Here is a 14,124-nt window from a genome sequence, read left to right as displayed (position 1 = left end):
CTGGCGGGGTGCTCGGCTGCCGTGCCTGCGACTCCCAAGCAGACTTCGTGCGTGTCCCCCTGCAGGACCCTTCCTCCAGGCCGGGTTGCCCAGTGAGCTGCCCTGGCCTCCAGGACCACCCCTCACTCCTTAGGCCTGGGGACTGTCACAGCCCCTCCCCATCTCCCTGGGACCCCAGGTCCCTGAGGGAGGAGGGTCCCAGGAGGGCCTCCACCACTCTGCCGGCAGCAAGTTCAGTCCTGGAAGGTCAGAGCCATGGGAAGCCCGTCCAGACAGTTAAGGGGCAATAAGGTCCCTGCAGGGCAGCTGAGCACATCCCAGGAGCGGCTCTGCCTGGGAAAGCTCGGAGCTGGCGGCCGGGAGCTGGGCTGCTGAGACACTGCCCCTGAGAAGGGATTTGGGGGCAGTAAGGTTTCTCTGAGGCCTGGGGGGTATGAGCCTCCTTCTCTGTCCTAGAGGCCACCTTTCCCTTCCAGGATGCTCTGGTGCCAGGCCTTGTCAAAGACATTTCATCGTGACCCCAGGTAACCGTTGCCAAAGCCAAAGACGAGGTCCAGTTCCAGTCGAGGAAATGGAAGCTCGGCCAGGTCACGTGACAGCGCCCCAAAGACGAGGTCCAGGTCCAGACGAGGAAATGGAAGCTCAGCCAGGTCACGTGACAGCGCCCCAAAGACGAGGTCCAGTTCCAGATGAGGAAGTGGAAGCTCGGCCAGGTCATGTGACAGCGCCCCAGGCTCCCGGCCAGCACCGTCTGTATGTGGACGCACAGGCGCTGCAGGTGTGGGTTCCCGGGACAGAGGACGCTGAGCCTCAGGCCCAGGTAAGAACCTTCCGCAGCAGCAGACGTGCGACCGTAGCCATCGTGAGCCCCCGAGGCCGTGGCACGCATCACCCCAGGGGCACAGGCCGGGGTGGAGAGAGCTGCAGGGCCACAGGGTTGGGGTGTGAGGTGCCGAGCTGGAGGGCGCATCCCTGGATGTCCGCCATGTCCTCGTTGAGAACTCACGGAAGTACCAGCTACTCCAGAGGGGTCCAGGCATTATTCTCACTGATGTTCAGTTTGACCCTGTGGGATGGGGCAGGCCTACCCTTCCTGACCAGTCACACCTCTTGTGTCACTGCGACCACGGCGGGGATGGTCCCTGCTTCATCCTCTTCTTTCTGGAAGTTTCCAATGCCTCAGCCATGGTGCCCAGTCCTCCCGGAGTGGTTCTCCATCACAAACACCCGGGGGCTCCCCCAGAGTGCTAGCATCTCCATCTGAAGATGCCGGGGTGGACCCCTCCAAGCCCTGGCGCCCCGAGACTCACATCTGGTTTAATCTCCCACAGCTGCCCTGGGAAGCAAACCCATACGACATCTGCCAAAGCCCAGGACGGGGAGGGAGGAGATGTGCTGCTAAACACCCACCCAGTTTGGGCTTCGTGAGAAGTTCTGCCTCGTCAGAAGCACGTCTCAGGCCCCTCCTCCCCACGAATAAAGCACAATCATCTTTAATCTGCACACACGGCCTGATGAAAATGGAGTGAAGTGTGCGGGACACCACCCCGGAATGTCAGTAACATTGCCGATCGAGCCCTCAGTCCTTCCACGAGGCCTCTGCGCTCCCCGTGTTCTGGCCGAGGGTTCTGCGCTCTCCACACCCTCCCTGCCATCCACACACCGATCGGGGCTGCGTCTCGGGGTCCTAATGGGCTGCGGCAGACCTTCCACCCGCACTCCTGCTAATGGCCCTCCAGGGCTCCGCCCGAGGGGCGAGGGAGCCATCTTCCCTGTCCCTGCGGCACTGCCTTGGGCTGGGAGCAACTGGGGCATCAACCATCAGTGAGCCCATCACCCACTTGATAAAATATGCATCATTACTCTTTCCCCTTTGGAGACACCTCGAGGGACCCACGGTGGATTTCAGCTTCTTATTCCAGACCAGGTAGGAGATGGGGGGGCAGACGCCCAGCCCCAAACCTTCGCTCCGCCCCAGCCTCTGGCGGAGCCTCTCTGGGCGAGGGAGCGTGGCTCTCCAGCAGCCCAGTCTATTATCCACTGCTGCCTCTGTCCGTCCCCTGGTAATGCCACTAGGTAGGTACACCTGTGGTCTTCATCCACCAGCGTGCGCTCAACTCACGGTAAATGCACAACAATATTTGTTGAATGAACTGGCTGTGAAGGTGGCGAGCAGTGGGCTGGGCGCCCGATACACCTGTTTTATGTACTCACGACATTACTAAAATAAGTTCAATAAGCTCCATTTTAAAGATGAAAAAGTTAAGCTCAGAGGAGTTAAGAGTCCACAGCTAGACTTTCAAATGCAGATATTGGTCTGTCTGTGATATTTTGTCACTAGACGTATCACAAGAAGGGTGGGCATGTTGCTCACGTGCTGACCTGGAGATAGAAAATGGATGGATGGATGGATGGATGAGAGGATGGAAGTCAGACATGCGCAAGTATTTATGATTGTGCTGTGTCTTCTCAAGGATCTTCTGAGGGTTACTTAGGCAACTAAGTATCTGTGAACATAGCCAACTACCATGCATAAAAGTGGAGAACCTTTCCCAGTTGTGCTCAGAGAGAGATGTGACAATAGAAGAAGGATCAGAGACATGCAGTGTTACTGGTCTTGAAGACACAGAAAAAGGGTCTCAAGCCAAGGAACGTGGGCAGCTTCTAGAAGCTAGACAAAGTGATGGATTCATCCCTGGAATCTGCAGAAAGAACATAGCCCTGCAGACGCATTTAGCCCAGTGAGCCCTGTGTCGGACTTCTGACCGAGAGAACTGTGAGATAATAAGTGTGTGCTCTTTCAAGCCACTAAGTTTGTGGCCATTTGTCACAGCAGAAACGAATGCAGGAGGCTTGTGGTTCAACAGAGAAGCAGGCAAAGTGGTTAGGGGGAGTCTTTCCATAGAGCCGCAGAGAGCAGTCCCTTTCCTCCAAAAGGACATCTTTTAGATGAGTGATTACAGTCACCAAGGAGAGAATTCTTTTTCTTTTTTTTTTTATAATACCCACTGTGATTTTTAAAACATTGTTATACAATCTTTAAAGGTTACACTCCATTTATAGTTATTACAAAATATTGGCTCTATTCCCCGTGTCATATAATACATCCTTGAAGCCTGTCTTACACCCAGTAGTTTGTACCTCCCGCTTCCCCACTCCGCTGATAACCACTGATCTGTTCTCTGTATCTGCAAGTCTGCTTCTTTTTTGTTATATTCACTAGTTTGTTGTAGTTTTTAGATTCCACACATAAGTGATATCATACAGTATTTCTCTTTCTCTGACTTATTTCACTTAGCATAATACCCTCCAAGTCCATCCATGTTGCTGTAAACGGCAAGATTTTGTTCTTTTTAATGGCTGAGTAGTATTCCATTGGGTGTTTACCACATCTGTATCCATTCATCCACCAATGGACACTTAGGTTGTTTCCATACCTTGTCTGTTGTAAATAGTGCTGCTATGAACATGGGGGTACACATATCTTTTCAAATTCGTGTTTTTGTGGGGTTTTTTGAGTACATGCCAAGGAGTGGGATTGCTGGATCACATGGTACTTCTATTTTTAGTTTTTCAAGGAACCTCCATACTGCTTTCCACAGCCGCTGTATCAATTTACATTCCTACCAACAGTGTGTGAGGGTTCCCTTTAAGGAGGGAGTTCTTAACTGTCTAATTCTAAAGGAATTACACATTCATCCCTGTATCATGACCCTTCCCATTGCCATGGATTGCCGTACTTTCCAAGCACTCTAATAGCATCTAGGGCTCCTGTGAGGTATGGCCGTGTGGCCCATGAGTAGGGTCGCTGACCGCTTCACCGCCCAGGGCCCCGTGCGGCCAGGACTCACTCCAGCCTGTGTCACCAGGACTGGCTATGTTGGCCACCTCCACCCTGGTCAGTTCAAGTATAAACGGTCAGTTAAACATGAACCGGTGGGTGTGGTTTTGGGGCTCAGAGAGTCCCTGGCTCACGTGCCTGACATGAAAATGTGGGGTCCAAGGCCAGCCCCGGGAGGCGATGCCAGCCACCCCCAGGGAAGCTGCACGTGGACGTGCCTCAGCCACACAGGCTGCACAGGGAGCAGGACTTGGTCAGCGACACGCTCACAAGCACACACTCAGGACAGCCCAAGACCCAGGCGACCGGCGGTGCCACGGTGATGACCGTCTTCCCACTACGTAGCCCTGTTTCCAGTGACTTTCAGCCCTGCCCTGGGGCAGGGTGAACTAATCCAAGCGGGGCCTTTGCTTTTTCCTTTCACAGAGGCTCAGGTGTTGAAAGCTGACTGTTTCCTGGCAGCTCATGTGTGCACGTGTGTGTGCACTCTCCACTTTCTCACTGGGGGCTCTGTCTGTAACAGACAGCTGTCCCTGGGTCCTGACAATCCCACAGGGAAGAGGGTGGCAGGTGGAGAAGGCTGGCTGGGAGCACATCCTCCATCCTTCTCCTGGGTCCCACTGCCAATACACGTGTGCGCACACACACACGTCCATGTACGTCCCGCAGTGTTTGTCAACCAGACGATGCTGTCCCCTGGGTGTGTTTCAGGTGACACAGATCGTGGTGCTGTCAGTCTCATCGCTGAGCTCTCCCCGTGGTATCTGCATGTGTGATCATACGTGCATCTGGTTTACTGGTTCAGACCACTGCAGTGTCCCAAGTGCACGCCCACAGCGTTTGGGGATCCGTGGCCCTGGGGACAGGTGCCCCTCGTCCCTGCTACCCGAGCGTCGCTGGCGCCGTCTCTCCTCCAGTGCGCCCTCGGGATTCTGTGCTCGCTCCCCTGGTCCCGCCAGGAGGGGCAGATCGGTCACGAGGAGCTCCAGGTGGCTCTGCAGGTGGGGACCCAGATTACACCCTGTGTTAATTTCCTGCGGCTACCGAAAAAGATACCACGAACTGGGCGGCTTAAAACCGTAGACGTTTACTCTCTCCTAGTTCTGGAGGCCAGAAGTCCAAAGTTAAGGTGTCAGGAGGGTTGGCTTCTTCTGGGACTACGGGGAATAATCTGTTCCAGGCCCCTCTCCTAGTTCCTGGTGGTCGCTGGCAGTCCTTGGTGACCCTTGCTTGTAAAAGCAACGCCCGATCTCTCCCTCCATCTTTACGTGGCGTTCGCCCTTCACGCGTGTCTGGCTCTGTGTCCAAATTTTCCCACGTCATATTGGATTAGGACCCAACCCTAATGACACCATCTTAACTTAATCACCTCTACAAAGACCTTATTTCCAAATAAAGTCACATCCACAGGTACTGGGGGTAAGGCTTCAAAATTTTGCTGGGGACACCATTCAACTATGGCTGTTTCCAATCTCCCTCTGCCTGGTTATTATATAATTTTATACAGATCACTGAATTGGGGGCCCACCTGGATCATCAAAGTTACCCCTTCATCTCAAGATCTTCACTTAATTATATCTGCAAAGATCGATTAGCCAAATGAGGGCCCACCCACAGGCCCTGGGGATTCCGGCGTAGACATATCTTTCTTGGGGCCGTGGCCACCCCACTGCGCCCCTGGGCGGTGGCGTGGGGACCTACCAGTTTTTCCCACATCCTTGCCAGGAATGGCTAGCACTGGATTTTCTAGTTGAAGCCAAATGCATGGCATGCGTCTGATCATGTCCGGTTAGTGGCTTTCTGTCAACAGGCTTTGCCCATTTTCCCTATTGGATTTTCATCTTTTTCAGGTTGATTTGTGGCTGTTTTATGCAAAGGAGAAAATGGGAAAAAAGAATGAGATAGACTGTCTGGGGCTGCACACAGGGATCCCTGAGCCATCCCGGAAATAACTGGAAGGGCTTCACCACGGGGTTAGCGTCTTTGTGATGACTTCTGGGAGAAGAGCCAGAAATATGCTCGTTTTTACTAACGTGTAGCCGTCTGCACTCCTCAGCCCCCCGTGTAGCTCCTGCGGGGTCTGAGGGTCATTCGCCCCAACGCCCCCGAGAGTTCAGAGACGAATGAGAAGCAGCAGCGTTGAGTCAGAGCACAGTAGCGACAGGTGAGCCCACCTGCGGCCTGGGTGCCTGGGGAGCCTGGCCTGGGGCTCTGAGCTCCGCCACGCTCTCCTGGTGCAGCCTGAGCCTGATGGACGTGTCCTGTCCACAGCAAGGCTGCCTCGTCCCTGTGATCTTGTCCCTGAGGAGCAGAGCCAGTCTGCTCCCTGCCGGCAGGGCAATCCCCAGGAGAAGCCGCTCCATCTCGTGTTTGCTCTGGAGAGGCCGTTGGTCTTCCTTCTCCGGGGAGCGCGCGGCTGGGCGGGGCTGGGCTGCACTCAACACCGGCACTGCCATTGCCTGGGGCACGTGGTGCTGCGTTTCTGCAGGAGCACAGGGCAGACCTGCCAGGCACCGGGGGGGGGGACGAGCTCGCGCTCCTGTCCTGCAGGTGAAGCTCACGGACGCGCCCCGGAGCAGGGCACCCGGCACTGCGACCCCGTCCACAGCTCCCCAGCCTGGCCTCCTTGCTCCATGCAGCGGGGTTTCTGCGCTCGTGGTTTCATTTCAGAGATGCAGGCGCACAGGCCTGAGCACGGGGAAGGCCCTCGGCCCCGGGACTCTCAAGCCCCTTGAAAACGCCGTTCATCACACGAGTTTCCCTGGGTCTCTGGCGAAACCAGTTTTTTCATCCTGGCTGACACGTAGCATCCTAAGTGTGCTCCTCCTGTCCGCGGGGCACTGCACAACTGGAACGGCCGCTATATTTAACCACGCCACCCCACATCCCATTGCCATGACAACCTGCCTTCTAAAATTAGAAATGCCGCTCACCACGGGGTAGCTGCCAGGGGAAGAGCCACTCCGATTGCCTCAATCAACCCTCTGGCCTGGAGCTGGGGTTCCCTGGGCCCAGCTGTGGACACCCACCAGACACAGGCTTGTGACAGTCCCGCTGGTCTGCCCTTGAGCTGCCCTTGGGGTTCCCCCAGAGAGGGTGACATGAGTCCATGCTGTGCGCCCTCTGCCCCGCAGACACCTTCCCCAGCTCCCTAGAAGCGTGAACAGAGGTGTCCCTCCGGTCACCTCCCTGAGCAGCCCTGCCGGCATCTCACAGGACTCCTTACCTCTCAGGACCGACCAAACCCTGCTGCCCATGCAGCCTGGCCGCCACCCACACAGGACACTGGTCGGGACCCTTGACCTTCGTGGCTCTCCCCACCGCCACCCACTCTGTCAGCCCACGCAGACGTCTGCAACCCCCCACCTCACGTGCCCCCTCCCTCCTCCCCGGGCCTTCCAGATTCCTCCTCAAATCTTCTCTCGTCCTTGGATTACCGGCCGGTCCCCTAACAAGCTGCCCCTTAGGGACCCCTCCAGTCTCCACCTACACTACCACCCCTGGGTGCTTCTAAAAGGGGTGCCCTGGAGAGACTAAGTTCCGCTCGGCTCTCCCTGTTCCCTGCGTGGGTGAGGTTCTGGGCCACTGGACCCAGAACACAGCTCACCCAGCTGTATTTGTAATTATCACACAGTAGCTGATTTGGGGGCCTTGGGGTATATAGTTCCATGGATTTTAACAGATCTGTGTCAGCGCCATCACAGTCAGGATGTGGCCATCACCCACTCCATCAGCCCAGGAAACCCCTGCTGCTGCCCCTTTATAATCATACCCTCCCCCACCCCTCACCCCTGGAAACCACACCATCACTGCGTCCTTCTGAGAACAGCGTGCACATGGAGTCCGGAGACTTTGAGACTGGCTTCCCTCACTCAGCATGATGCCTTTGAGATCCGTCCAGGTGGTTGCCTGCGTCGTTGGTAGTTAGTCCTTTTTCCTGCTGAGCAGTGTTCCATGATAGGGACACACCAGTTTGTTTAACCATTCAACTATTGAAGGACATTTGGGGTTTTCCAATCTTTTGTGGTTATAAACAGAACTGCTATAAACACCCATGTACAGGTTTTGTGAACATAGCTTTCATTTATCTAAGGCAGAAACCCTGGAGAAGGATTGCTGAGTCCCAAAGTAGATACGTGGTTAGCTTTCTGTCCGCTGTGGCTGTCCCATTTTGCATTCCCACCAGCCACGTGTGGTCTCCCATCATTCCTCATCCTCGCCTGTACCAGGCACCATCAAATCACACCATTCTAAGACACGTGCTTGGCCAAGGTCACAGGGCGGCCACCAGGTTTTAAGAACGGTGCTGTTTTCCTTGGGAATAACAGAACCTTTCATTTAACTAATGCCCCCTCCCCTAATGGGCACTAATGTTTTGCTGATGAAGAGCTGGCTGAGGTTTCTAAGGTCTGTGTTTTATAGGGGATCCATCCAGGTGACCCAGATTCCTGGAGAAATTTGTCAGGATCGTCACCACTGACAAATAATAAAGCTTCGCCAGTGTGGATGACAGGCCTGGCCCCGGCACTGCTGCACAGAATCCTCCCAGCTCCACGGGGTGGGCGCTTCCTCTGCGCGGCTCGCCCAAGGACACGCAGGTTCAGAGTCAAGCTTACAAGAAGTTGAAGAAGCTGAAGTTGCAGCCCCCTGGCTCACACAGGTCCCTGCTAACGGGGACGGATCCCCATGAGAAATGCCTTATGTCTGCCTCCTGAAAAGCCATCCACCTGCTCCAGAGAGAGCAGAGAGTTTAGAGTGTCACTGGCTCAGAGAGCATTTACCCATATCCACTACCCAAGAAAATGCAAAACATGCCGACCTCTTAAAGCTTTTGGATGTAAAAGAAATATGAGACGGTTTTTCTGAATTTGACAACAATACTAAAATTTCCTCTTGACGGCAAGTTGCAAAGTTAAAATTAACTTTTATAAACTTTCTACACTAAAAAGTCAACCACGCTGATGGAAACTGCATTATCTTTTTATTGTCTTTATAGGAAATGATATTATGTAATTATAGGAAGAGGCCAACCAAAAATATACAGCCAAAAAGTAGGCAGAGAGAAAAGTACGGCAGACAGACAATTATTAATGATTAACGGTGTTATTCTTCCGGTTTTTGTGATGCTTGCCGTGTTTGTCAGCTTTTAAAGTACTGTCATTGGTTACAGTATTTTTCTCATTCCAAATAAATATTCACCTACATTCGTATTTGCAATGTTCCTCTCTTTCGCTTATTTGACTCCCAAGGTTGGCAAATCTTTAGGCCCTGCGTGCACCAGGCCGGGGGGGGCCCTGCATGGGTGGGGTGTCAGAGCCAGAGTGTAGGACTTTTCTCACCCACTCCTGACTTTACAGCAGATGCAGGAAACAGACGAAGCTGGGGGGGCGGGTGCCCAGCACAGCCTCAGGGTCTTTCGATTGGGGCCAGAGCCCACCTGAGCACGAGCTGGGCCGGCAGGAAGGGGCTGCTGGCAGATCTGCTGTCGATATTCTCCTCCGAGTGGGGGTGAGGGGGACAGCTCTGTTCCCGGAGCCCCACAAACGCTTCACTTCATTTTGTGGCCTCTTGAACATGCTGCGCCCCTGCTTGTGAGAGGCAAGCTCTCCTGCGACAGGGAACAGGGAGGGAAGCGTCGTCCTGCACTCGAGCCGTGAGCCCACCCCGCAGGGGAAGATGAGGTTTCCTCCCCGGACACAATTTCCGTCCTTCCGTCCTGATTCACAGTCACTTGGTCTTGTCATCACAGTTGGAGAAAAGCCTAATAGATGTGGCTGGGATGTGAGGCCAGAGGGTGATTATTCTAAGCTAACGCTGCCTTTGTTTGGTGTTCTCTGACATCCAGCGGACGCAGGGTCTCCAGTCCCAGTGGGCGGTTGGGTGGCCTCACCTGGTTCTCCTGGCGTATTTCACAGGTAGTTCATCCCGGCAATGCAGCCGGAGAGCCTTGTCACAGTCACCTACTGCCGCATAACAAGCCACAATTCTTAGTGCTCAAAACAGCGGCAACAATTCCTTTGTCCTCGAACCTGTAATTTGAACGGGGTGCGGGGGGCGGGGGGATTGGGCAGCCCCCTCTGTGCCCTGGACCCCAGCTGCCGTGGCTTGTGGGCAGAGGTCTAGGGTCCTCGAAGGCTCCCTGTGGCAGGCCTTCTTTACAACACGGCGGCTGGGCTACCAGGGCAGGGGTCCTATGAGACAGGTAAGCACCACGGCGGCTGGGCTACCAGGGCGGGGGTCCTATGAGACAGGTGAGCCCCCTCGTTGTGGCGCGTCCTGGCCCTGGACGTTACAGGGCGTCACTTCGGCAGTGCTCTGCTCAGCGAGGCGGCCCCCAGGTCTCACGTCTCAAGAGAAGAGGAGAGACATGGGGGACGGCAGGTTCTGGGACAGGCGGGTCGCAGGGCCGGAAGCCTGCCATGGGGGAGGCCTGCGTGTTGGGCCCAGGTACCCTGGTGCCTTACAAGGGGGTTTTCATGGCCGGGCAGCACACGAGCCAGCTTGTTTGCCAGAGTGGGTGCCCGGGGATGCTGGTGGGAGTGCTCCAATGACTTCCCAGGAAACCCTGGCCCAGCTCTGGCCCTGAGAGGTACAGCAGGTGCCGACTCTGCGGGTCCCGCTTCCACAGGAGCACGTGAATCCCCCCACCCTGGTGACCACTGGGAAGGGTATTCAGTTCCAAGATTTGAGTCCCACACACACACGAGGAGTGGCTCTTGGGTGTTTTCAGGGTCACGATCTCGACATTGTTGCCTGATAACCCTCACGGTTGAAGGAATCAAGGTTGCCGCTGTGTCTTCTGAAGGACAGGCATTCCTGTATGTTCCCCTCGTCTCCCCTCCCCTGCCCACCCCCCAGTTCGAGCAGGTGGTCAGCGGGGCTGTGCCTGTTGCCTCCGGGGAGGGACTGGCTTGGTGGAAGCAGAGATCATTTTCCCAGTGAGACTCTGGATTTGTTTCCAAACCCTGAGCCCTGGGTTTGAGTGCACGACTGGGATCTTAGTTCCCAGAGAAAGGACGGAGCTTCTCCTGGGTGAGGTCCTGGAGCAAAGGGTCTGGGCCCGGCGAGGCGAGCCTGGCCATGTCCTGTCCCACTTCTCCTGGACACGCGGCTGGACGGCTCTCCTGCTTCCCGCGCTCGGTGGGTCCGGCGGCAGAGGTGAGCGTGTGTGACTCGTGCCTCCCTGTAACAAGAAGAGCAGAAGGGGCCCTGGCTCGGCCCCCCTCTCCCCATGAGGGGCAGCCTCCCAGGGCCCCCAACAGTCCCGCCTGCCGGGGCTCATGGCTGTGCAGTCCCCTCCCTTTCAGTCCAGACTGGACCACTGACTCACTTCTCACGTAGGGCCCACGGCAGGAGTGATGGGATAGGCGGAAAGAGGCTGCGGCTTCTGCCTGGGGGAGCTCCCTCCTCCCTCTTGGCCCACCTTCATCCCTGGCGCGCTCGCTCTCTCGCTCGAATGGAGCCAGTGGCCGTGTGAGCTGCCCTATGGAGAGGTCCAGGCAGCCAGGAGCTGAGGGTCCAGCAGCCTCATGTATACACGAGGGAGGATCTGGAATCTACCAACAACCGCGTGAGCTCGGAAGTGGGATGTCCCACACTTGCACCTTCGATGGGATCGGAGCCCTGCTGACAGCTTGACGGCAGCGGCAGGAGACCCTGCGAGGCAGAGGCTCCCAGGTGTGCAGGATGGATGTCTGACCCACAGAGGCTGTGAGCTATAACTGATGTTTCCTTAAGCCACTAAGTTTGGGGGGTACTTTGTTTGCAGCAATCGATGACTACGTGCCCACCTGCCAGCTGAACGCAGGGGCTTCTCCACCTGCGGGAGCGCAGGGCGGGTGCAGAAAGCATCCCCTGACCAGGAACAGCCGAGCTGGACGGTTAAGTGAGCGAGAAACAGCAGCTACCTCGGCAGGCGGCCGAAACGCGCTCACTGCGCTCCCGTATCACTCCGCTCCCTTCCCGGGCGTGTGGTGTCTCCCGGCAGAAGGGCCTGTGTCATTTAGGGATAAGTGAGGCTACAAGGGTTAAGAGACCCAGAAGCAAAGGCTTAGACCGGTTGGTGTCCCCCCTCAAGCAGCAAGCAATTTGGGGGCAGGTGGCCGTCGCATTGATTCCGCAGCGCCATGATAAACCAGGCCCTTCTCCTGCTGCCCCTGCTTGTGTCCACCTCCAGCGGGCAGTGCCGGCTGCTTGGCCTTCTTCATGAGGAAGGGAAAGGCATCCCCAGAAGGGCCTGGCGAGCTTCCACTGTTTCTCACTGGTCAGTGCTGTGTCACGTAGCTCCTGGCTTTATCCCCCAGAGTAGAAAGAGGGTCTTCTCAGCTGATTTCCCCCCAAAGGCAGCGTCCCGCTTCCTGCTGACGCTTTATTCTTCTCCAAGCAGCAAAGAGGGGTGTTGCCTGAACACCTGATTTCTAGTCAAGGTTCGGAACTTGACTTTGTTTGTGACTTTGGCCAACTTTCTTTGCTTCTCTGGGCTCTGGTTTTCCCAGGGAGAAAGCCGAGCGGCACGGTCAGCAAGGTGAGGTCCCTCCAAAGTAATCTTAAATGTGACACGGACGTGACGTTCTCATGTACGAGGAGCCCTGGTTGGGACCCGTCTCAGGACCTGCTAAATAATCTGGAAATTTCAAGAACCATGGAGAATAGGAGGCCTGGGAAGAAATGGAAAAGGAAGCAGAATAAATAAAAGTTTAAAAAGCTAGAGCAAATCTATTTCATCAGGGAAAAAAGGCTCACTGGGGAAGGCTAGAGGTGAAGTTGAGGGCAGAAATCCCTCCGGCTGGGGGACTCTGGGCAGCAGTAGGCTGCCAGGTGATGGGGCAGGGGAGGATGGGGACGTGGAAAAGGTCCGTATGGCAGAGACAAGAGCCGCCAGGATCAGCTCTGCAGATTCCCTCTGCGTCAACTAGAATTTCTCTTGGGCCAAAAGACGTTCGCTGAGAAGGCGAATCTGTCTGAGGACACCTCCGCTTGCATGTGTTTCTTTAAGTATAATTTCAGCTTCCGGGCCAGGTGAGTCTTCCCCTCCCGCGCCCGTGAGCAGGTGGCGCTCCTCCCACAGGCGATGGTCTCACCCCACCGTCTCCGACAACCTGCACTTCTCCCCCAGAAGCTACACGTCCTGCAGATGTACCGACTCCCCGAACAGTCCTGCTCTCTCCGTCTTCCAGATTTGTGGGGCAGACTTTGCTTTGTAAGTGTTTCTGCACACACTTTTGGGTGACCTTGCTGGCATGTCCTGGGAGGTCCAACCCCTTTTTCTGAAGCTCCCACACGGCTGTGCACCTGGACCATGGGAGGAGCTCACGGTGCTCCTGTCGGACCAGGTGTCAAGTCACGAGGCAATGAGGCTGCTCTGGACAAGCCCTGACGTTGTTCTCCAAGGTCACAGGCAAACACGGTGAGCCAGCAGGAGAGGTCAGCTACTGCCCACTTCTGTGGCTCCGGGGAAAGCGATGGAGTTGGTTGACACACACGTCTGTCCGGGGGACACGGGTCCCCATCTCTATCCAGGGAGGCCTTTGCCAATAACATCTTCTTCCTCGGACCGTGGGGCCTCTGTCTTAGATATGCCAGCCACTGAAAGAGATCCGACATCACTTAGCACTAGGGAGCATCGAAGGGTGAAAACGAAGGCCCCATGACCCTGCCCACTGCCCGGGGGACAAGGGGGCCCTGCCGTCCGCCGCAGGTCATGTATGCCACAGCGTGGATGGTCAGACTGACTTCAACCGGTTTCTTGCCAGGTCGGGGGTAACAGACAAAACCTCAGGCTGGGCAACGACCTTAGGACAAGATCTCCAGCTTCGTGCGAACCAAGGGGACCTCGGGGTCGGAGGAAGCAGTCACTGCCCCTGCGGCGGTGCCCCGAGCACCACACGGCCAACCTCGTCTTGGGAAGAGGTGCAGGTACCAACCCATTTTCTAGACAAGGAAACCAAGGCCCAGAGACGGGAAGTGACTCGGGGGTTTATACTCAGGGTGTCAGGGCAGCATGCAGACCCCGAGGTTCTGTGGCCCGAGGGACCTCTTCGCGGGGCTCCGGCTGCGATTTTAAGGACTGGGAAGGGTGGGCTGCTTTCTCTCCCCCACCCGCCCTGGGGCAAATTCTCCCAACTTGAGCTGCCCTTCCCCACCTCCTCCCGCCGTCCTCCTGCCCTCCTGCAGGGTCTGCACGTGCGAGACCTGGCCGTGTGGCCCCAGGGACCCCCGGGCTCCAGGCCGCATTCCGCCGTGGCTCTTGACTTGGCCACGAAGACCTCTCCGTCCTCCAGGAG

Source organism: Lagenorhynchus albirostris, chromosome 6 (assembly GCF_949774975.1).
Source record: "Lagenorhynchus albirostris chromosome 6, mLagAlb1.1, whole genome shotgun sequence".
Taxonomy (NCBI): domain Eukaryota; kingdom Metazoa; phylum Chordata; class Mammalia; order Artiodactyla; family Delphinidae; genus Lagenorhynchus; species Lagenorhynchus albirostris.
The sequence above is the reverse complement of the archived record's forward strand: the minus strand, read 5'-3'. Positions refer to the sequence as shown.